The sequence below is a fragment of the Miniopterus schreibersii genome, assembly GCF_964146895.1.
Source record: "Miniopterus schreibersii genome assembly, chromosome: 8".
NCBI lineage: Eukaryota > Metazoa > Chordata > Mammalia > Chiroptera > Miniopteridae > Miniopterus > Miniopterus schreibersii.
In genome coordinates this window covers 71,585,434-71,607,593 of record NC_138109.1, presented here as the reverse complement: position 1 = coordinate 71,607,593, position 22,160 = coordinate 71,585,434, and the positions used below count along the sequence as shown (strand labels likewise).

The following is a 22,160-nucleotide window of genomic DNA, read 5'->3' as shown; positions in this document are numbered from 1 at the left end:
TCTTATCACATACTTTTTGGTTTGACAGTGCACTGCCATAAAGTGACAGCTGGTCCACACTTCATTGCTTAAAGTCTTTTCTATGAGGTAAAAGAAAGTCATACCTTTCCCTTAGCATTTTAATCCAGATAATGTCAAATCAAATTAAACCTTATTAGCTGGCTCTAAGAGGAAAAGAAATCATCAAATAAATGGCAACATGCAGCCTGAGCTGTATGTAAGTGGACTTTTTTGATGGCCACTTTACCTTTACGATGGTAAAACTAAATTCTGACATTTGAATCTCATGTTATTTTGAACATCCTCTGGGATATCACCTTAATTCACGTTAATTAACTCATTAACATCAATCATCAGGCCAAGTGGTCTCCCAGATTACTAGACTGATGGATAAAGACAACTTTATGGGAGGGGAGGAGAGGAAAGAAAGAGGTGACAAGTATTTATTCTACAGATGATAAGAGGCAGAAGACAAAACAATTCATTAACATTATATACTATGTGTGACTAAGCTCATTGCCTTTGCCAAGATACTGCATCAAAATAAAGAGAATTATGTAAGTCTCTGACCCCCATTTAAGAAAAATTATCACTGCGTGTCACAGTCTGCTCTCTGGGTTCTTCTTGAACTACTGTTTTGAATTCTGCTAAATGAGCACTTTTATGAAATATTACTATCTTTTTTCTTACCGATAAGTAATTTCTATTCAATGGAAAATAGAAAGCGTTTTGTTGTATTTTCTCAATTTTCTTTTTCAAGTGCTAACAGAGGCTTCAAGCCCTCCCTGCTTTGCCCCTGCTGCCACCCAGACAGCTGTCCCATTCTTTGTCTACGTAAAACTTTCGAAGCTACTATTGGAATAGATATAAAACACATAGTAAAGTAAGTGATAACTTAATTAATATATTTTTAGTTTAATACATGTTGCCAATATCTGAAGTACGTAGAACTGATGCATAATTTGGAAATGAAGTTGGCAGATAGAACTGAAATCAGTGAAATGTATCATAAAAATTAAAACGGAGTTAGAGCACAACCATTTTGTCATATAAATAATTTAAGAGAATATTACCAAATTTTCTTTTAAAAGTGGGTGCAGGAGGCAGCCTATCGATGTATCTCTGTCACATCAATGTTTCCCTCTCCCCCTTCTCCTCTCTCTCTAAAAAAAAAACAATGGAAAGAATATCCTTGGATGAGCATTAACAACAACAAAAAGTGTGTGCATCAATCTACTCTTCTGTTAGAAATGAGATGGCTTCTATAAGATAAAGAACCATACACAAAGTGCCCTGATCTTTTTAAGGTTTCATGATTGTAAAGGATTTTCTTGGCAGAAGTCTTCACCTAGTTTTAGCCTTTCGGCACTCAAAGATTATTGTTTTTTTCTTTTAAATATAGCTTTTAGAACTGTATCATTATAGAGGATGTTAACTACTATAGCTAATGCACCTATAAACGGTTTATAGTGTTTTCTCCCCCAACCTCTAAAAGAGAAACGATAAATTCTGTACCACTAAACGATGGTGACTCCGGGCAGGGTAAGGAGTGGGTGAGAAACATTCCTGAGTTTTCTTTAAGAAGATATTTGCCACACATGTTTTCAGGAAGATACAGGAAAGAGAAACTGCAATAGTTATGAGAGCATGGCTTCTGCTTTGTTAGTGATCTTGATTAGTGGATTTTGTTGTTTCTCAAATTATGGCCAAAGTTAGTCTCCAGAGAAGTAAAGACTTAAATTTTACTGGTCTGATTATATGAAAATACATGTGTGTTGAATTTAAATATATTACAAAAGTTAAAGAAGGAGATATTAGATTATGAGTTTTTTGTTTGTTTTTTAAAGGAGAAAGTCTGGCCAACTCATTTGCATAACTTTTAAAATAGCCCTAGGTTTGAAAATGCAAATGACTTCTGAGGCCTGTAGCAAGCTGGGTAAAAGGGTCAGATAATGCTGAGCAGGGCTCCCAAGATACAACTGGGCAGCGTGTGGCAGGAAATCCTCTGTGATCCTTCTTGGCCATAACTGGAGGGACGAGGCAACTCATACATTAATCCTGAACTTGGGAATGAAGTGTTGTATTACAGGCTTCTGGGACAGCCACCAAGAAACTGATTCTTAAATAGCGCGCCTCTGTTTCACTAGGCAAACTAGGAATTGTGCGAAAACGGAAGCTCCTTATTAGTATTTCTTTATGTCCACTGTCTCCTTAGTATACAACTCTTAAGTCCACCAAGAGACTTATTAGGTAGCAGCTGGTAAAAATCAGAAAGGAAAACCTTACAATGTTTGAGATATTTACACACACACACACACACACACACACACACACGTATAAAATTTCATTCACTACTTCCTCTGACTCTTCCCTTTGAAGGGCTGGAGTGAGGGGCAGGCTGATTTTCACCCTGTTCATTCCAGCTTGCTACTCCTTCAGCCTCCAAAACACTCTACTAGAGGTGTCACCTACACATATTCACAGAGAAAGCTGTATAACTCAATGACAAAAACCATTATTTTAGCTTTCAGAATAAAACATATCCATCTCATACTCATAAGGGTAGCTTGTGTGCACTTAGCAGGATGACTGAGATTAGGATAAACTCAATGTTAAATGGGGGGCAGAAGGAGCTTTACTGCTATGAGTACACAAAGCAGCATTTATTCTTATATTATTATCTATTACTTATTGTATTATTTTCCATACAAACTGTAAACCTACTTTTGCCCATCCTGTATATTAATTAAAAGCCTTATTTAACCAAAATGGGCTTTCCTAATTCCCTGGAATCTCTTAAAGGGAATGCCCATACATTTAGCCACTGTAAAGATTACTGCTTCACTATAGTCATAAATCATCATAATAAGGCTAAAAGCACAAGAATATAAGTTAAGAAACTCAGGTTCTTGTCTTGACTGAGAAACAAGCTTTGTGGCCTAGAACCTCATTTACATAATACTGGGGGAAAAACCACCTCTCTTCTCTGAATTATCTGCTGTTGACTTGTCATTTACCTAGACACAAAGATTCTATAAGACAAGTATTCATGGAACATTAACATGCTCAAGACAGGGTTAGGGTTTTAGAATCAGTAAAATAAAGTATACTTTTGTGCTGTTATTTATGTGTGACTTCAGCCTGATCACTGGATTAATATGAAATTTGGTCTTTGGCCACACTCTTAACTCGTACAAGAGCCTCTAGTTTTATATGTATCCGGTATATGGAAAATTGAAGAAGTAACAGGATTTATTGACAGTTTATACACTGTAGTCCTGTGGACAAAAAAGGGACCACATACTACACCTGACAAGCTCAGGGGAGACCCACATGGCAGGCCTTATAAACCTGGAGACCAAAGTAACCACACAGGGTGGTCTGAATGTAACAATTCCTAACTAAAAGAGGGTCATGGTGGGTAGTCACGTCCTAGGACTACAGCTTCCTTGACAAAGGTCAATCTTTAACCTTGAAATTATTTATGGTATTTGTGCATCCAAGATAACATACCTTTGCAATGTCAGAGTAATCTTTTCCAGGCCTCTTGAAGGCACACTGCAGGCACCAAAGCATGAGACCACATTGTTGTTGCCCACATACCATCTCTATGTGCTGTAAATGTTAATTTTTAACTATCCTGTACCCACCAATGTAAAAGAAGTACTGATGGGGAACTCAAGAAGTTAAAATTTTTTAGCTTTAGTTAGAGTTAATAGGCTTGGTAATTAACGCATATGAAAGCTATTATTCCAGGAACCTTTTTGTTTCTCAGGAAGACTGCAAGCGATCAAGATGGTATCTGAGCCTTGATCGGTGTGGCTCAGTTGGTTGAACGTTGTCTCATGCACCAAAAGGTTGCTGGTTCGATTCCTGGTTGGGCACATGCACCTGGTTGTGGGCTTGATCCCCAGTAGGGGGCATGCAGGAGCAGCTGATTGATGTTTCTCTCCCCCTCTCCCTTCCTTTCTCTCTAAAATGAATAAAAACATATTTTTAAAAAAATGGTATGTGAGCCACTGTACTCCAGGGAGAGACCTTCCACTGCCCAGGATGCAGGTAGAATCACCGGTCAGCAGACGAAGGAATGCTGGGAAAATTGCCAGACTGCAGCTTTTATCTGATTAACCTATTTCCCTGATTTCCAAACCCCTTACCTACTCTTCCCTGAATTCCAAACCCTTTACCTACACTTTCCTTCTTCATAAAAAGGTCGGCTTGAGATGAGATGTCAGACGGTCTTTTTGGGGTACATGACCCGCCATCTGCATAGAGCGCCCATAGGGACTCAGTCCTTACTGGTTGTGGTGGTGGCAGGAGCGCGAGTGCCGACTCCCTGCGGTTTCATGTTCTGGCGACTCCGGTGGGGGAGCATCGGAACTCTCCCGTGAGCTTGGGTATTTACCTGCACTGGGGGGCCAGGGTGCGGATGTAGAGACCCCCTAGCAGCTGCCAAGTGATTTCACTTGGGACTCTCCTCCGACTCTCAGTACTCCCCATCACCTTCACTTTCTTTTTTAAAATGTTTTTATTGGTTTCAGAGACAGGAAGGGAGAGGGAGAGAAAGAGAGAAACATTGATGGGAGAGAAACACCGACTGGTTGCCTCCCACGTGAGGGGGATCGAGCCCGCCACCCAGGCACGTGTCTGGACAGGAATGGAACCAGCGGCCTCTTGGCGCATGGGACGCTGCTCAAGCAACTGGGCCACACCAGCCTGGCCACCTTCACTTTCCACTGAATCGCTGTGCTTTCTGGTTAAGGGTTACAGTACCGGGTTATGACTTCGGTCAGTCAGGAATGAAGGACGCTTCGCTTCTGGTCTGGTTTGTGTGATCTTACAGAGTTCCGTCGGGCAGAATGCGGGGGAAGAGCCTCGTTCCGGGAAAAAGCCTCTTGGTTCTGGGAAACAGCCCTTTGGGGTGAGTTCTGGCTGATTGGTTAACCTATGCTTATAAGCCTATGACTAAAAAGAAAATGATTTTTACTATATGTAGTGTGTTTTCTGCCTCTGGATGGCATAACTAGGGTGCAATATTTTATTGGCCTAAAGAAATTAAATACTTACATAGATTAAGCAGGATCCTGTGGTCTGCACAAAATATTTAATATTAAAACCAGTTTAAATTTAATTGACGTCTTTTAAAGTTGTTACCATAAAATATGTGTTTGTTTTACCCAGGTTTACAAAAAGTTTATGTTATGATTTTCTGGTTAAGTTTGACCACCTTCCCAAAGTTTAAATTTTAAGAGACTTTTTTTAACCAAGAAATGACTTCAAGTTATTCCAATGGGCCCCTGGAATTCCTCAAAGATTTGTTCTTTCTTCTTATAAAAGACAAAGTTGTTTGTTTGTTTTTAACTAATTAGTCCTATTTAATACACTTGAAATCACATGGGAAGCTCTGCCAAATAAAATAATAACAGCTATGTTCTATTTGTATACATATATTTTTTATTAAAATGGATATTGTAGAAATTTCAGTCTGCTCTAGAAAGGAACATGCAAAGATTCAGAACCAAGTTCAAACAGAAAACTCCCAGGGGTAGCAGATGTCCTGTCGGTGATACCAGGCAAGCCAAGACTGACGGTTATTGTAATACTGCTTGGCTTATGGATAATCTGGACTCAAGAGAGCGCTGGCCACTGAACTGGTCTTTAAATTACTATACTAAACTCAATTAGAGTTGTTTTGTAAAAGATCAGGGAAATAGGACGAAATACTTTATGTACAAGCTTTTATGACTTTGCATAATAAAGATGCAGGATTAAAAGGAAATAGATTAATGGTCCAGAGAAAAGGGAATTTGCCTGTGGTTGATAGCAGAAGCCCAGCAGAAAGGGACCAGGAAGACTGGGATGTTACATCTACTGTGAGCAAGGTCAGGGTCCTCACGGCCCCTCCAGCCCTGGGGATCTTCCTCCTTCCTCAGCTGTGGGAGCCGGAGGAGGTGAGCCTGAGCTGGTCTCTCTGTCCTGAACCAAATTTGCTGGAGGACAAGCCCCTGCTGGGCCAGGACAATAAACTTTGCAAAGACTTCCAGTGGGAGTAGGGCCAGAGGGCCAGCCTGCTGCGTATTACTGGGCACACACTCCGTTTTCTAGATAGCATCTGTTAAACTGGAAAAACTCAAGTCCTCTTTATAGGGATGACCCTACTAAAATGACTTAGTTACATCAGTTTTTGCCACCCGCCATTCCAACTGGGCAGCTATATGAGTCTTACTGAATATTTTGCTTACGGGGGATGAGTGATGAGTGGAGGTTGGTGTTGGATAAGGCAAATGAAAAGGCTAGGAGACTGCACCAAGGAAATCCAGATGGGGCTCCTGACCCTACCAAAGGCAGTATCATTAACCAAGCCCAAATGGGACCCTACTGAGAATGGCCTTCCTCTCTTAGAGCATTATAAGAGGTGCATCCTTGAGGACTGAAGAAAGGATTCCCTAAGCAGAAAAGTAAAGTCAGGAAGGACTAATCGAGCCTCCCGTTAAAGCTGACCTCAAACCAGGGGCCGGGACTCCCATTAAGAGGCAGTATCCCTGGCAGAAAGAGACCCTAAAAGGAATATGCCCAATGATTCATGAAAGGCAGGGTGCTGCCCTAGGAGTCCCCACCCAAATGCTTAGCGACATTCCGCAACCCGTCGCATACTTGTCAAAAAACTGGATCACACTGTCTGGGGGCAGCCAGCCTGCTTGAGAGCTGTGGCAGCCACCTGTGAGCTTTTATAGCAGGGGTGGGGAACCTTTTTCTGCCAAGGGCCATTTAGATATTTATAACATAATTCGCGGGCCATATAAAACTATCAACTTAAAAATTAGCTATGAAGCCTCACCAGTGTGGCTCAGTGGTTGAGCATCGACCCATGAACCAGGAGGTCATGGTTCGATTCCTGGTGAGGGAACATGCCTGGGTTGCTGGCCTGATTCCGAGTAGGGGGCATGCAGAAGGCAGCTGGTCAATGACTCTCCCTCATTACTGATGTTTCTACCTCTGTCTCTCTCTCTCCCTTCCTCTCTCTGAAATCAATACGAAAAAATGCTTAAAAAAGAAAACTTATAAAAAATTAGCTATGAAAAGCTCCTAGATTTCTAAAAATTTATTTTTATTTTTACTTATTTTTATTGTTCAAAATATTACAGATGTCCCCTCTTCTCCCCATTGATCCCTTCCACCCCCTAACCACCCCCTCCCCAGTCCTTCACCACACTATTGTCTGTGTCCATGGGTTATGCATCTATGCATATAAATTATTTGATTAATCTCTCCCCACCCACCCCCACCTTCCCTGAGATTCGTCAGTCTGTTCCCTGCTTCCATGTCACCGAACCTATTTTGTTCATCAGTTTATTATGTTCTTTAGATTCCACATATAAGTGAGATCATGTGATGTTTGCCTTCCTCTGCCTGGCTTATTTCACTTAGGATAATATTCTCCAGATCCCTCCATGTTGTCCCAAAGGGTAAGAGATCCTTCTTTCTTACAGCTGCATAGTATTCCACTGTGTAAATGTCCCACAGCTTTTTTACCCACTCAGCTACTGATGGGCACTTGGGCTGTTTCCAGATCTTAGCTATTATAAATTGCGCTGCTATGAACACAGGGGTGCATAAGTTCTTTGTGATTAGTGTTTCAAGATTCTTAGGATATATTCCTAGAAGTGGGATCACTGGGTCAAAAGGCAGCTCCATTTTTAATTTTTTGAGGAAACTTCATACTGTTTTCCACAGTGGCTGCCCCAGTCTGCATTCCCACTAGCAGTGTACCAGGGTTCCCCTTTCTCCACACCCTCGCCAGGCATTTGTTGATTTGTTGATGGAGCCATTCTGACAGGTGTAAAGTGACACCTCATTGTGCTTTTAATTTGCATCTCTCTGATGATTATCGACTTTGATCCCCCCTGTGGGTGCTTGGCAGGGCCAGATCAAATGATCTCATGGGCCATATAGGCTGCTGGCCGGATGTTCCCCTCCCCTGGTTTAACCCTATGTTATAGAGAACTTATTCCTTTCAAAGGAGATGAAAATATTTGGGTATATTTAGCAAAAAATGTTCTAAACGTCTCTGACTTCTGTCCTGCAGGAAGAACCTATGTTGAACAAACTTTCACTTCATGTCTTGCAGGTGTTTGTACTCCCCTGGAAAACCTTGGAAATTATTTGTTTCAGCATATCAGTAAGACCATAACCTGCTCCGATATTTATAACTGGGGACCTGTGGTAACTCAAAGGACAGGGAAATGTTTTCCTTAAAAGTCACTAATGTAGGCCCAGCTGGAGAGTGTGCAACCTTTGTCAACTGTACTAAACACTGTTTTATGCTTTCAGCAGGCGTGGAGATAAGCTGCAACACCACCACTAATGTATCTTATGCCTTTGGTCACCTCCAGTTGCCTGCAGGGTGGTTCTAATATGTGGAAGAACTGTTTATTCCTATGTTCCAGCAAACAGTTCCAGGAGACTATGTTCTCCTGGCTTTCATGCCTCAAAGCCCCACTGCCCCTGGGCTTGATGGGAACTCTCCCTTGCACCTGATTGTAAGTCATTTGCATCGTTTTAGCCGGCTGAATACAGGGTGTCCCAAAAACATGTATACACACTTTGAATGATTATAAAGTCGGTGTTTATTAACATACAGTTCATTTTTAAAATTTAAAAGAATCTACAGAAATGAAAAACTTTTTGGTTAAAGCCTGTTTTCAAACTGATGACCGTTCTGGTCCAGGTACTGCTGACAATGTGAAGCAGTGGAATTGCAAACATCAAGAATCATTTTGTTCGGTATTTGTGCGCCTTCAATTCATCTACTGTTGCCAGTTTTGTACCATAAACTTTATCTTTTATGTATCCCCATAATAAAAAGTCTAGTGGCACTTTAGGATAAATTTTCTCTGTTCGAAGCTTAGTCTGGCTTCACCTATTATTTCAAATCAATTAAACCTGAAAAGGAGTGAAAATTGAGTTATCAGCTGTTACAGTGTGTATACATTTTTGGGGACACCATATATATATATCTCCTTGACTATATTTGTAATGCCAGTCATAGAAATAAACAGATTAGCCTGCACTATGGTAAAGGTTTTGAATGCCACCTCTCAAGCCATTAGTGCCCTCAGTCAAAAACTGGGGCAGGTTAAAGAAGCAGTATTAGAAAATCGTGCAGCTACAGACTACCTCCTGTTAAGACATAATCATGGATGTAAAGAATTTAAAGGACTCTATTGTTTGAAACTGACTGATAATTCACAGCCCAGAGAGCATAGAGTAAAACAAGTTAATGAAGTAGTATCCAAGATAAAACAAAGAGAGGGATTCTTTGGTATTGATTTTTCTAAACCATCCTCTTGGCTGCCTAGGGCATTTGTTGTTTCCAGTCTTTTCATGTTTTTCAGTACCATAGCTTGTTTTTGCATACAATGTGCCCCTTTATGTGGATCTTCAATTAATGTATTCCTAAACCCCCTAGGAGACTTTCTAATGCTAAGATACATGCTCCACAGCAAAATGATTACTTCCATATGAAACTAATGCCAAAGAAATAAGACAGTTAAAGACTAATACTGGGGAAGGATGGGGAACTTAAGAAGTTAAAATTTTTAGCTTTAGTTGTATAGTTAACAGGCTTGGTAATTGATACATGTAGAAAGCCATTCTTATTCCAGGAACCTCTGTGCCCCAGGGGGACTGCAAGTGATCAAGATGGTATCTGAGCGACTGTGCTCCAGGGAGAGACTGTCCACTGCCCAGGATGCAGATACAGAATCACCGGTCAGCAGATGAAGGGATGCTTAGGAAAATTGCAGGACTGCAGCTTTTATCTGATTAACCTTTTTCCCTGAATTCCAAACCCCTTACCTACTTTTCTTCTGAATTCCAAACCCTTTACCTACACTTTTCTTCTTCTTACAAAAAAGGTTGGCTTGAGATGAGATGTAAGACGATCTTTTTAGGGGGCATAACCTGCCGTCTTCTCAGACTGCCGGCCACCCAAATAAAGCGCCCATAGAGATTCAATCCGTGTCTCTACGTACTGACTCTGGTAGTGACACGCAGCGCGAACGCCAGCTCGCCCGGTTTCAGTATGCTTCTCCCTTTTACCTTTTACACAGTCTCTGAGATTTCCCCCTCCACATCTCCTCCTTTGATTCTAATGTATAAAAAATGTTGCAAAACTGCGTGCCATTCTCTGGAGCATTTTCTCAGTCTGTTGAGATCTTGTTTGCTGGAAATTGTCATCAGTTTGGCTCAAAAAAACTCTTGTAAGACTTTTTCTTAGGCCAGACGTTCTCTTTTTGACAGCCTGATTTCACATGAACTTTTTGTTTTAGACTTTTAAAAATTGATTTAGAGAGAGGAAGGGAGAGGGAGACATAGAGAAACATCGATGTGAGAAAGAAATGTCAATTGGCTGCCTCCTGCACAGCCCCCACCAGGGATCAAACCCGCAACCCGGGCATGTGCCCCGAGCGGGGATCGCACCAGAAACCTTTCAGTGCACAGGATGGCGCCCAACCAACTGAGCCACACTGGCCAGGGCTCCCATGAACTTTAACATAGCTAAATGAAATATTAATATTATTATACTAACAGAGTAACAATCTTTCTAAAGAGTATCTTTTCTTACATAGACATTGAATATCTTTAGGTAAAATACTATTTGAAAATATCTGAAGAGTTCTGATGTGATTACATCTCCATTTCTTAAACTTACACTTCTGTGTTTTATGAAAAATGACTTTTAAAATGTCTTATAGTAAAAATTAACATGCTTACTTGTAAGGATTTCTTTCCCAACACATAGCACTATAAAGGCATAAGAATTCGCTCTGTATGGTCCAGAGGTTTTGTGATGAATAGAAACAGAAAAGCAGAGAATGATTTTAAACCTCGGACGAACCAAGCAGTACCTTATTGGCTCTCATAGTATCAGAGAATCATAGACATCTAATTCAACTTTCCACCCATGCCTGGAAATAAATGCTTTCTAAATAATTCTGACAGAAACTCACCCACCTTACTGGAAAAGCTTCAGAGAAAGACTTCTGCTGCTTTCTAAGATAGTACATTCTATTTTTTAAATATTTCTTCTTTTTAGAAAACCCTTCCATATTCTGAACTAAAAATCTTTCTCCATCAACTGGTACCCACTGACCCTAGCTCTTCCCTTTGAAGTCAAACTCACTAATAGTATTTTTCTTCCACGAGAGCCCTTCAGATATTTGACGTGAGGAATCGTTTGACACATGCCTCCTCCACCTTTCCTAAGCTAAACAGCCTCAGAAATTCAACTTTCCCATCCTCTCCCTCCCTCTCTTCCTCCCTCTGACCTTTCCTGCTTCCCTTTCCTCCTTCCACAGGCACGAACTGAACATACCAGGTATTAGGCCCATGTCCACATCTATGAAATGAGCCCTGGACCATCATCTTCAGAATTCTTCTCTGGATTTATTCCAGTTTGCCAACCTCTTTTTTTAAAAAAGAGCTCTCAGAAGTGTACATCTTCAGAATATGGAAGAAATATTACCTCTCTTACTCCGAAAGCCCTACTTCTATTGATATAACCAATTCCTTTGCCTGTGCCTAGTGAAAAGCTTCCCCCTGATATCATTCCCTCAAAAGGAAATAATTGGGGCTGTTGGGGGTAAAATCTACAGACACATGAATTTCTCTCCCATCAACCAAATGACTAGAGTTTCTTCATAACAATGTGAGGTGCTTTGGTTACCACCCGTCTTTTCCTCTTTGAGGGTTTGGTGTCGCTTTGAATTTGGATGTAGCATTTTAACTCCGTAATAGATTAAACTAGATCCTTGTCCTAGAACATTGTACGCCTCCCTTGATAAGCTACTGCTCCATTAACTTTCTACGTATGATCTGACTCGTCAGCTTGGCCATTTTTTTTCAATCCTCACCCAAGGATATTTTTTCTGTTGCTTTTCCAGAGAGCCGAAGGGAGAGAGAGAAACATCGGCGTGAGAGAGACACACCGAGTGGTTGCCTCGCGCGTGACTGGAGCAGCCTGCACCTGAGGTACGTGCCCTTGGCTGGAATCAAACCCGAGATCCGTAGGCCCGTGGCCCACGCCCTAAGCACTGAGCCAAGCCGGCTGGGGCTGGCCACCTTTTATGAAGTGGGTTTACTGTTGGCTAGGAGCAGGTATGGACAAGCAGGCTGACCAGTGATCCGATGGCTTCAGTCCAGAGTAGCTATCTCCATCAGGAGACTAAACTGCCTCCTCACTGTAATAATGACTGCAGGCTTTCTTTTCCTTTTTTTAATATTTATTTTTTAAATTTTAAAATCAAGGAGTTCCTAATTTCCAAATTACTCCCAATGTCACTGATTTCTTCATTACAAAAACTACAGATGAGCCCTGGGTAGTGCGGCTCAGTTGGCTGGAGGGTTATTCCATACACCAAAAGGTGGTGGGTTCGATCCCCACTCGGGGAATATGCAGAAGGCAACCAACCCATGTCCTCTCTCACATCAATGTCTCTCTCTTTCCCTCCCTTCCGCTCTCTAAAAGTCAATTAAACAAAAGTCATTTATTATAATAGATAATAAAAATAGTGATAACAAATGCAAATAGTTAAATGTGTTTAGTAGGTCATTGTGTTTACTGGGCGCATGACATACTATTACCTCAATTCTCTCAACTACTCTATGAGATAGATATTTTCATGTCCTGTGACAAAAAGGAAAGGGAGATTTAGAGAAGTGAAGCAACTTGCCTAATTTCATAGAGCTAGTACATGACTAACCACCATTGCTTCAAGGAAGCTGTATCGTCCTGCCACTCAGGTGGCGATTATTTTTATTTTTAGCCCATCTTGTGTGGGGGGACATGGTCACTTAACACTACAGTTAAAACAGATAGCATGGCATTCAGTGAAGTTCGTTGCAAATAATGGGAGTTTCACAAGGGGTCTAGTCTTGGTTCTGACACTAAGTAGCTGCATAACTTTGGGCAAAACATTATCTCTAAACATCTCCATTATCTAATAAAAGTAAAAAACAATCCTAACTTCACAGCGTCATGAAGGTTAAGTGGTTTCATGTTTGGAAAAGCATCTGTATGCTAAGGTCTGAATACTAAATAGAAGCTTAACAGACATTCATTCAGTGTCCTGCATTTTCAAATCCCAATTCAGTGGCATATCATATCCTCATATCTCCCACTGCTTGGAAAATCTCAAGGGAGTGACGTCGTACAGGAGAAATGTCTCTTCTTTAATTAGTGCCTGCCTCAACAGTGATGTCTTTTTGAAAAATTAGAAAAGGAAATGTAGTGGTGTAAAAAGGAGAGGAACAAAATTCCAGTTTGAGTTTTAACACTGGGAACAGATCCAAGGGATATTCAACATAAATATTTTCAAAGACAACATTGGTAAATGAGGGATTAGAGAAAGGAATGTGAAAGGATAGGACGTGCACTGGGTTCAAAAGCCCTTCACAACTGACTTTGGATTAGGAAACACAAATATTTATGGTGTATAATTTGAGTAAAAATGCTATCTTTATTTTTATGCTTCTTTCCCCAGCTTGCCTCAGTTTCCCTATCTGCAAAAAGGAAATGACAGTACCAACTCCAAAGGTTGTGGTGAGGATGCACGAATACAGGGAAGGTTCTTACAACAGTGCCTGGGCCGTAGTAAGAATACAGTAAATATTATTAAATTGCTATTGTTGTCAGCATTTGGCTAGTCTTTTTTCGCACATGGGAAAACATCTGTATTCCTTTAACCGATGTTGAGAATGACAAACATGACCTTCTGCATTGTCCTTTAACTCTGTAAAACTGAACGGATGCTCAGCCTGACTGTGTAAGGCCTTTCAGATGTTAAGTCAGCCAAGAAAGGGTGAGGGATTTAAAAATGAGCCAAAGGCCCTCTTGCTCCAGAGCTCATCTGTCCTACATGTGCTACACCTACCAGATCTCTGACCCAAGACGCTAATGCAGGTCCCAGGCCCAAACCTATTCTAACTTGGGAAAAAGGGAAAGGCAAAAAATGTAGAGAATGGTAAAATAAATATATCGCATGTTAAAGCGGTGTCATATTTGTTTCAAGTATTTTAAAATTAATTCAATAAATATTTTTGAATATGCCTACTAGGTGCTGGGAGCTGAGAAGTAGAATATAACTGATAAAGCCGTGATCCCCTTTGTACATCTCATCTCCCTAATCCCATGTCCCTAGTTCCCTCCTCAGATATAACTATTGTAATAAACTTGATGTCAAGCCTTTCTGTCCAGGTTTTCATAGATCTATATTCACAACAAATATAGCATTGTTTTGTACATTTGTACATATATATAAATTACATCATACTTATCTTTCTGTGGCTTGACCTAATTGTTACTAGTTCATTCACTGTAACTTCTGTATTGTGTCCCATCATGTTATGGAATATATCATGCACCCACTTTCTTACTGATGGATATTTTAGGTTGTTCCAGTTTTTTGCTATTATAAATGATGTCGCTTTATGTCCTTGTGAGATTAGTATAATCTCATAAGTGAGATTGTCTCTGGGAATAAATCTAGTTGTGGAATTGCTATGTTGCTTGAGGAATACTTTTTTAATTTTAGTAAAAACAACCATTATTGCTCTAAAAAATTCATGGGATTCTCTACTGTCAGCATTTTAAATTTTGCCAAGTTCACGGTGTGGAATGGTTTTAATTTGCATTTCCTTATTACTATTGCAGTTGTTCGTGTCTTTAAAATGTTTATTGGCTGTGCAGATTTCCTCTTCAGTGAGCTGCCATTTAATAATCCTATCCATGTTCCTAATGGATTGCCTGTCTTCAGTTTATTGATTTACAAAAGTCATTTGTATATATAACTATATTGTTATATAGATTGCAACTACCTCCTGAGTCTGTTGCCTTTTTTATTAAAATATCAGCCTATGGTGTCTTCCCGTCATTTCAAAATTTTAAATTTTGATATGGTCAAACCTGTCACTTTTTATGGTCTGTCTTTGCAGTCTTGCAGAAAATACCAGGGGCATGAGGAAAGCCAGCTGGTATCATGAAGCAAGCAATGGGGTAGAAGACGAGACTTAGGTATAAAGCAGGTCTGAATCCCCAACCCACTGTTGACTAGTTGTGTGACTGAATAATACAATCTCTGCGTCTGCTTGCTCAGACATGAGAAATCTGCTTTATACATCTGTCCATTTAGCCAACAAGTATTTTTAAGTATCTATGATGTGCTGGCACTATTCTAGTGCTGAAATTACAGTGGTAAATAAGACAAAGTCCTTGCCCTTATAGGGTTTATGTTGCAGTGAGGGAGACAGATAGTAACTAGGAAAACAGAAAATAAAAAAGCAACAAAGGAAATACCATGCAACTGAGATGACACTGTGCAAGCGTTCTCTCCATTAAGAAGTATACAAACACGGTACTATGATTGCCATGTTCAGGGACACTGTGGGAAGCTCCTCTAAAGTTGCTCACAGGTTGAAGGTGTAATTATCCTGTTTTATGTGAAAATGAACTGAGAGGGAGTCAAGCCACACCAATGGCTGCTACAAGGCCAGACTTTCCCGGGCATCATGGCCTTTCACCGGAACCTGAGGCTTCATCCCGTGTGGCTCAGGCAGTCCTCCAGCCTTGCTTGGACCAGCCCTCCCTGCAGCCTTCACTGCAGCCGCTGGTCTATCCGCTGCCCTCAACATGCCCAGTGTCGGCTACGTTCTCACCTGATCTCAGCTTCTTTTAACACTGTCCCTTCCTAAATCATGCAAAGTAAGTTTTGTATTGTCTTCTCATTTCTGTTTTCCCCATACAATTAAATTTCTAATTAATTTTCACTACTTCCAAACTGACAGGGAAAAAGTGGGGAAAGAAGCTATGTTCATATATGTATTCTCTTTCCTCATTATTTTCAATACAAATCCAATAATCTGCTCTATTTAGGATTTTAGCAACTGAAATAATGCTGATCTAGTGGGAAAGGCAGAGAATGAGAAAACTGTTTTCTTGCACGGTAAATTTGTAGGGGGTAAGGCATCAGATTAAGCGCTATTAAGAAGCCCAAGACATCGGCAGTTTGATGTATGCAGCTGGGCACACAGCTACAGCTTAATCTGATTATATGGAGCTTTGGGGATTTTCTAAAGTTGTGATTCAAATCCATGAAGCAGTTTTCAAAATACATTGTTTTATAATGAGTGCATGTATAGGTGAGAATTATTCAGTAAGAAAAACTTTTTACCTTTTTTATTAACCCTCACCCAAGAATATGTTTTATTGATTTTTAGAGACAGAGGAAGGGAGAGGGAGTGAGAAAGGAAGGGAGAGAAGGAGGGAGAGATGGAAAGAGAGAGAGAGGGAGAAATAGAGGGGGACAGAGAAAAACATCAGTGTAAGAGAGAAACATCCATCGGTTGCCTCCTGTACATGCCCCAACAGGGGATCGAACCCGCAACCTAGGTATGTGCCCTGACCAGGAATTGAACCCGCAACCTTTTTTTTTTTCCCCAGTTTATCTTTATTGTTGAAAGAATTACAGATGGCCCGGCCGGGTGTGGCTCAGAGGCTGAGCGTCGACCTAGGATCCAGGCGATCGGGGTTCGATTCCCGGTCAGGGCACATGCCTGGGTTGCGGGCTGCAGCCGATCAATGACTCTCATCATTGATGTTTCTAGCTCTCTCTCTCCCTCTCCTTTCCTCTCCCTGAAATCAATAAAGATATATTAAAAAAAAAAATTTAGAAGAATTACAGATGTCCCCTTTTTTCCCCCACTGATCCCCTCCACCCCACGTCCACTCCAGCCCAGGCCTTCCCCATCTACTGCCTGTGTCCTTGGGTTACGCATATAAGCATATAGGTTCTTTGATTGATCTCTCCCCACCCCCGTCTTCCCCCTGAGATTCTTCAGTCTGTTCCATGCTTCCATGTCTCTGGAACTATTTTGTTTATCAGTTTATTTTGTTTATTACATTCCATATATGAGTGAGATCACGTGGTACTTATCTTTCTCTGATGGCTTATTTCACTTAGGATAATATTCTCCAGGTCCCTCCATGCTGTCCCAAAGGGTATGAGATCCTTCTTCTTCACAGCTGCATAGTATCCATGGTGTAAATTGCCACAGCTTTTTTTATCCACTCATCTACTGGTGGGCACTTGGGCTGTTTCCAGATCTTAGCTGTTGTAAATTGCGCTGCTATGAACACAGGGGTGCATAAGTTCTTTCTGATTGGTGTTTCGGGCTCCTTAGGATATATTCTTAGAAGTGGGATCACTGGGCCAAAAGGCAGCTCCATTTTTAATTTTTGAGGAACCTCCATATGTTTTCCACAGTGGCTGCCCCAGTCTGCATTCCCACCAGCAGTGTACCAGGGTTCCCCTTTCCCCACACCCTCGCCAGCACTTGTTGTTTGTTGATTTGTTGATGGAGCCATTCTGACAGGTGTGAAGTGATACCTCATTGTGGTTTTAATTTGCATCTCTCTGATGATTAGTGATGTTGAACATTTTTCATTGTGTCTCTTGGCCATCTGTATGTCCTCTTTGGAGAAGTGTCTATTTAGGTCCTTTGTCCATTTTTTAATTGGACTGTTTGTCTTCCTTTTGTTAAGCTGTAAGAGTTCTTTATATATTTTGGATATTAACCCCTTATCAGGTGTATCACTGGCAAATATGTTCTCCCATACAGTGGGCTCCCTTTTTGTTTTATTGATGGAGCCCACAACCTTTTGATGTATGGGACGATGTTCCAACTAATTGAGCCACACAGCCAGGACAAGAAAGACTTTTGAAACAACCTCTTTAAAAAAATTTCTCATTAATTAACAGAAATCATGTAGCTCAAAGAAAAAGAACAAAAAGAAAATCAGAGAATAAAATCTTTATCACTTTTCATTCTCTCTAGAAAAGGTCCTTAATGTTAACTCTAATATCCGTATCACAGGATTATAAGAATTTTTACAATGTAAATACATGAAGATGAGTTGTTAGGTAAAGCTCTCTTCCCAGCACACACAAACAAGTAAGGGTTGTAAAGATGAGTATGATTAAGTTTCAGTGGGTCACAGCCACCAGTTTTGGGTCTAATCCAAGCTAGCTTGTGTTGAAGAGCTCTCTATATATTATCCTATTTGACCCAATCTTTAGTAAGTGTTATACATATTTTATAGATGAGATAAATGAAGTAGAGAATTAAACCCAGGAGTGTGTGGTTAAAGAGATAAGTTTTCAAAAGTTGGTAACATGAAAGAAAGAAAGAACCGACATATTAGTTTATCCCCTCTAGAGTATCCAGGCTCTCCCAGCCCTAGATATTATGGAACCAGATGAATCTTCCTAAATGATGCTTTCATCATTTGACTCTCCATTTTAAAAACCTGGTTTACAAAATCTAGAAGAAACTTCTTAGCTTCAGATTAAATACTCAAAATTTAACTGATCCATACAATTATCCAGCTGGTCCATAGCCTTCACAAATTTCCTGAGTACCTAAACCTATACTAGGCTCTGTGAAAACATGACCTTGTCCATAAATTGCTCATAGTATAGTGTTTCTCAAATACATCTGTTATTGCTTTCTGGGTCCTTACCCACTTATTTCCTTAAATGGAATGTTCTGCTCAATTCTACATTCCTCCCTTTTTCTGACATATCAAAATCCAACCTATTCAAGATTCAGCATTGATCCCAACTCCGTCATGAAGTATATGGTAACATTTTTGCTAGAAAGCGGTCCCTCATTCCTTTGAGCCCTTCGAGCACTAGATTCCAAAGTTGTGTGAACCTGACTCCTGGCGCGCAGGTTCCGAGGCCCCTCACTCAGAAGTTCTGGGTCAATCGGCCTGGCTTCGCCGAGTCTGGAAATGTGCCCCTAACCATGTCTGTCCGACCCCTAAGTTCATGCTCCTTCTACACCCAGGCTGCCTCTCACACAGCTGGTTTGATCTTTCCTCCTCTCACTGGCTGACTCATCTCCTGAGCACTCTGGTATCACAGCAGACACAACCGAGATCTCCGCTTTATCAATCCTGATGACTTGGGCTCTTTAATTACCAACCACCTCCGGGCCCTAACCGCATGGTAAAAAAGTAAAAGGCACATCTGTAATACTTTCAATAATAAAATAAATTTAAAAAAAAAGTAAAGGGGTTTGGTATCAGCTTTTTTTATTTTTTATAATAACTAGTCAGCTTATTAGACTAAGTCTTTTAGTTGATAAAATGGTACACACACGAAAGCACATTTACTCGCCTTAGTGACCTGAAGGCTCAGCTACTGAGCCTGTTTGCACTGGACTGTCTTTTACATTTAGATCGACAGTGCCTAACACACTGCCTGTTACTGAGCATGTGCTGAATGAATAAGTTAATCAATATATTTAGACAAAAGTTTACTGAGGTCCAGCCAGTGTGGCTCAGCAGTTGAGCACTGACCTAGGATCCAGGAGATCATGGTTCAATTTCCAGTCAGGGCACCTGCCCAGGTTGCGGGCTTGATCCCCCGTAGGGGACATACAGGCGGCAGCCGATCAATGACTCTCATCATTGATGTTTCTATCTCTCTCTCTCCCTCTCCCTTCTTCTCTGAAATCAATAAAGACATATTAAAAATAAAAAAGTTTGCTGAGGGGATATAAAGGGTATCCCAAGAAAATGTATACATACTTCAATAGCTAACAGCTCAATTTTGAAAACAAAATGTATTTTAATAAACACTGCCTTTATAATTATACAAAGTGTGTGTACATATTTTTTTGGAAACTCACTATTTTCATGTCTCCTTGGTATCAGTTTTAAAGAATACGGTATTCTATGTAGAAAGCATATCTCCTTCAAAAGAACTAGTGCAAACTATTAATTCCAAAGTTTGCACTCACTAAGGACTTAAGAATATTACGTAACTTATCTGAAGCAAGCACTGATAAGATTAGTGTTTTCAGAAATATATTACAACAGGGATATTTCCACTTACTTTTCAAACTGTAAAAAGAAGCCCTGGCTCAGTTGGTTGAGCGTCGTCCTGTACATTAGGAAGGTCAGTAAAAAGGTTGTGGGTTCGATTCCCGGTCAGGGCACATACCTAGGTTTCGGGTTTGATTCCCAGTCGGAGCAAGTACAGGAGGCAACTGATGGGTGTTTCTCTCTCATGTCGATGTGGGTTTTTCCCCACCTCTCTCTTACAAAAAAATAAAATTTAAAAATCAATAAACATATCCTCGGGTGAGGACTTTTTAAAAATTGTAAAAAGAGGATGATATGGTAAACCTCATTTACAAAAGGGACATGGCAGCATTTTAGTAGCAGTAGCGGGATCTTTAAGGGGTTCGTGTAATAACCAGACCATTGTTTAATGGAGAAACAGGGCTCACACAACAGTGAAACTGGCGTGGCTGCTCTGTGCTGGTGAGTTTGAAGCAGACTACCGGCAATAAATCTCAAAAAAACTGTGACACGTGCGGTGCTCTTTCCTTCTAGGAGTCTGAATAGAGAATGGCACCAAAGGAAAGCAGGTAATGCTTTCCTTGAAAACACACAAGAATAACAATTCCCCAGCCGATGGAGAAAGGGACATGAAACAGCCTCTAAGTGCCATTTTGCCTAGGGGAAAGTTCAGCCAACCCTCCTTCTCAAGCATGACCTTCACCACTGACATAAAAAGTCATGAAATCTGCATCTCCAAAAACCGAGGAAGCTGCCAGCTCCAGGGAATGAATCTTCCCGGTAACAATTTAAGGAAAGCCGCTACAGTTGGGGGCAGAGAGGGTCAAAGCAGAGGCTGCTCCTTTCTCCCCATGCCATAGACGACGCTGCACAGACCACCAAGAGGCAGAGAATAAGCCGGCTGATGAGAACTGAATTTTCAGGAAATTTGAAAATGGTCTAATTTTATTTTTGCATTATGGACACCTTCTGATTTCTTCTTTAAAGTCTTTAGTTAATTTTTAATCTAACTCCTCAGTGTAACAGTCAGTAAACTTTGACCCTGCAAAAAAAATAAGCTCCCCCTCAGCAGCCATAATATCTGTTAAACTCAAAGATTCTATTAACCAAATTCTGCTTATCCATATAGATGAATTCAAATCTTTAATGTTTTAGAAATAAGCCCAAATGATGAACTCATTATGAAACAAAAATTTATGTGCAAAGCTACCATTGGTGTCTTTGAGCAATGTCTCAATACTGCACTCATTCTACTCAAAAACAGTGACTACTTTACTTCCCTTGTAAATTACTTGTCTACTTATGTGAATCGCCCTATTTATTATACTAATAAGATTAAGTTTGATATGTACATATATTGTTCATGATCACCTCCATTTAAAATTACACATTCCCTTGCATGCTCCATTTTCCATATATATGAAAATGAATCTTTTGGTTCTATATACTTAATGTTTAAATGTATATATATTTATATATTGATCTATCCATCTATCTATTCTTATAATTCATGGGAAAGAAACTACATGGGGAAGTCATTCTGATTTTTCATTCATCTACATTAAAAGGGACAAGTGCTATTGCTTTCATCACATTCATATGAGGAGAGAGCATTTACACTGGCTCATGGGTAAGGCTATTTGGAGTAGAAGAGGTGATATTTTTGGAATCAGAAGGTTTATACCTGGTTTTACTATCTCTAGTATATGACCTTGGATAAATCATTTATCTTCTTTGAAACTCAATTTTCTCACCAGTAAAGGAGGTATATTTATACAGGACTTGCCTCTTTAAAAAGTTTTTTTGAGGTGTCAAAAGAGAAAATGTGTATAAAAATGCACTGAAGAACATTTAACTGATTAATAAATATAAAACATACTATACTTATAGTAAATCTAAGTGATACCTAAAAGTCAAAAAGCACAACAAATATATGTAAAATAATTATTCAGTAAATTCATGAATCATACCTTTGTTTATATTACTATTAAGATAAAATTTCATTTTTATTTCAGTAACAACATAATGCTATAATTAGAGATTTCACTGTATAAAAATGACATAACCTTTCTTCCCCTTCCAAAATATGACTGTGAAGTATAAATATAGTTGTCGGAATACATATACATTATCACTTGCTAAAAGGTTACACAGCCACACATGCCTTGATGAAGCACTATATTACTGAAACATGCCTAAACTGAATTGTGATCATTTTAAATGCATCAAAGAG

At 40.1% G+C, this 22,160-nt stretch overlaps 1 protein-coding gene across 1 annotated transcript in view; it reads right to left on the bottom strand.

The window, feature by feature from the left end:
- Positions 1-22,160, bottom strand: part of ELOVL2 (ELOVL fatty acid elongase 2) — a 61,411-nt gene that overhangs the window by 34,148 nt on the left and 5,103 nt on the right. The window lies entirely within an intron of this gene.